The 2,717-nt window shown below is 42.5% G+C and overlaps 1 protein-coding gene across 4 annotated transcripts in view; it reads left to right on the top strand.

Annotated features, from left to right (window-relative positions):
- Positions 1-2,717, top strand: part of ANXA2 (annexin A2) — a 61,359-nt gene that overhangs the window by 26,070 nt on the left and 32,572 nt on the right. The window lies entirely within an intron of this gene.

Below are 2,717 nucleotides of genomic sequence, written 5' to 3'. Positions count from 1 at the left end.
CTTTCCTCCCTCCATTCCTTTCTTTCCTCCCCTACCCCCTACTTTCTTCTCTTTGGCGAGATCTACAACATGAGATAGTATTTAAACCAAGTAGTGGTTAAAGGAAATCAGTCTGGGAGCCAGATCTGGTCCTAGGGATATGGTATGCGTTTGGGTGCAGCTCTTCACTTTGAGGCTTCAGTCCCTCTTCTGCAAGGAAGAAGTTGGTCATGGTGATCCCTAAGGGCATTTCTTGTTCCAAGTTCCCTGGAATTTAATTATATTTGCTGGAAAAATGCTGGGAAAATCTTACTGCATTGCTCTTAGATTGATCTAGAGAGTGAAAAATTCAGACTTTTTTTTAAACCCCTGTAAGTTCTGCTGCTCCTTAGGCCTGGAGCTGGAATTAGAAGAGCTGTCAGAATGAGTATATTTCCTCAAGTTCGAGGATGAGTAAGAGAAGACCAGGAGGCATAAAAACCCTCCTCTTGAGATAAAGCAAATAAAGTGTCAATGGGTTAGGGTTGAGGAAGAGCTTCTTATGGTCATTATATTGTTTTCTGGGTCTACAAAATAGGATGTTCAGACTTTCTGGGCTTATATTAATGAAGCAATCCTTGGGGTTGCCCCATCCCCTGAAAAATATTGCAGTTATTATGGTGACTCTTGTGATTCTCCACATTTCCCCCTTGGATAAAGCACTTCCTTTCACCATGAGGCCAGATTGGGATACAGACATGACCCAGCACAATTAGAGCTACTGCTGGTTCATGCCCCAGGTAAAGAGCCATGTCACATTTTTCTCTTCTATGTACAGCGTTTTAGCTTACTGACACACTTAGACAGTTCACAAACGGTTCATTGAAAGACTGAGAAACCTCAACCAGGATGACCTGGAAACCTATAACTAGGATGATGTCCTGGTTTATGCCGGCGTATTTACTAATAGTGCACCTTGCACTCTCAGAACTGTCTTATTTTGGAGGATACATTGTATGGTCACCTTTCCTAAAACTGTGTAGAATCTGGTGACCTTGTTTCCAGAGACAGGAAGGAGAGTAGAAAAATCCATTTAACCTTCTATGGTTCTAACAAGATATGAGGATTTATTTGCATCATCTGCCTCAGGGAAGCCTTATGTTCTGTGTGGTTGCTGTGGACCACCCCCCCAGATGACTGTCTGCACAGCTGAGGGCAGAATAATGAAGCATCCAGATTAGACTTTTAACAAACAAAAAACTTTTTTTTTTTTTTTGAGATGGAGTTTCGTTCTTGTTGCCTAGTGCAATGGCGTGATCTCGGCTCACCGCAACCTCTGCCTCTCCGATTCAAGCAATTCTCCTGCTTCAGCCTCCCTAGTAGTGGGGATTACAGGCACACACCACCATGCCCAACTAATTTTGTGTTTTTAGTAGAGACAGGGTTTCTCCATGTTGGTCAGCCTGGTCTCAAACTCCCGACCTCAGGTGATCCGCCTGCCTCCGCCGCCCAGTGTGTTGGGATTATAGGTGGAGCCATCTCGCCCAGCCCAATCTTTTTTTTTTTTTTTTTGGTCCTTTTAAATGACCATTCTTGCCAAAAGTTACTAATCAGAAGATTAAGCTACAATCTGCAGGGCTTGTTTCACTACAGTCAGTTCCAGTCAGTGGAGCATAGTGGATGAGAACGTGTGTGAGCCCAGGTTCAAATGCTGGCTCCACAGCTCACTCATTAGCCATCTGACTCGGAAAACACCGAACTGATAAGACTGAGTTTCCTTGCCTATAAAGGGACGCTAATGAAAGTTCCCACCTCACGGGATTGTTATGAAATATGAAGCATTTAGCACGATGCCTGGCATATAGATGGTACTCAAAATATGTTACCTTAAAACACACACACACATGCACACACATGCACATCCACCTCCTTGTGGTCTGCTTTCCTAAAACCCATGCTACTTTACTATTTGGATGTGCCTAGATTCATGTGGTTTCCCAGCATGCCAATGCAGCAACCCTAAGTTTAGCAGTTAACTCATCTAGCAAAGATGGTGCTTTTCAGAAGCATGGGACAAAGACTTCTTTTGTCCCTGCGTGAGAAAGCACTTAGTGCACTGGAATGTAAAGATTGCGCAAATGAACTCTGGTCACAGCTGAAACTCTCATGGTAATAAAATACCTTCAGGCCCTTTTGGAGTTAGTAGAAAATACTCTAGTTTTAGACAGAAACGTCTGGAGGGCTAAGGCTTAGATTCCAACATTCCAGTTTGATCAAAAGCAGCTGACATTATCATTATCATCATTGCATCTATTTATGAACTGCTCATTGTGGGCAGATATTGCACCAAGCACTTCAGGAACATTTATCTTAGGTGAACTTCAAGGTAACCTCTGATGTAGTATTCTGTCATCCCCAGTTTTGGGTGATTTAAGTCAGGATTAGTATGCCTGAGGTCTTTTGGCCTTGGATCAAACTGGGATTTGAACACAGCTCTGTCCACCCCTAGGCCTGTGTTCTTAGGCACATGATGTAGCACCCACCTGTGAGGAGTGGATTTTTTTCATTGCCTTGAATTATTTTCAGATATGAAAACATTGTTCATCTGTGGTCTTACTGACTTTCTATTAAGTTTCATATTTGTGGTCTAGCTTTAGATTCCCCATCGAAAAACATTGTTTATCTGTGGTCTTACTGACTTTCTATTAAGTCTCATATTTGTGGTCTAGCTTTAGATTCCCCATCTCCTTTTTTTTTTT

The sequence above is a fragment of the Rhinopithecus bieti genome, unplaced genomic scaffold (genome assembly GCF_001698545.2).
Source record: "Rhinopithecus bieti isolate Rb0 unplaced genomic scaffold, ASM169854v2 scaffold_2723, whole genome shotgun sequence".
Taxonomy (NCBI): domain Eukaryota; kingdom Metazoa; phylum Chordata; class Mammalia; order Primates; family Cercopithecidae; genus Rhinopithecus; species Rhinopithecus bieti.
The sequence above is the reverse complement of the archived record's forward strand: the minus strand, read 5'-3'. Positions and strand labels throughout refer to the sequence as shown.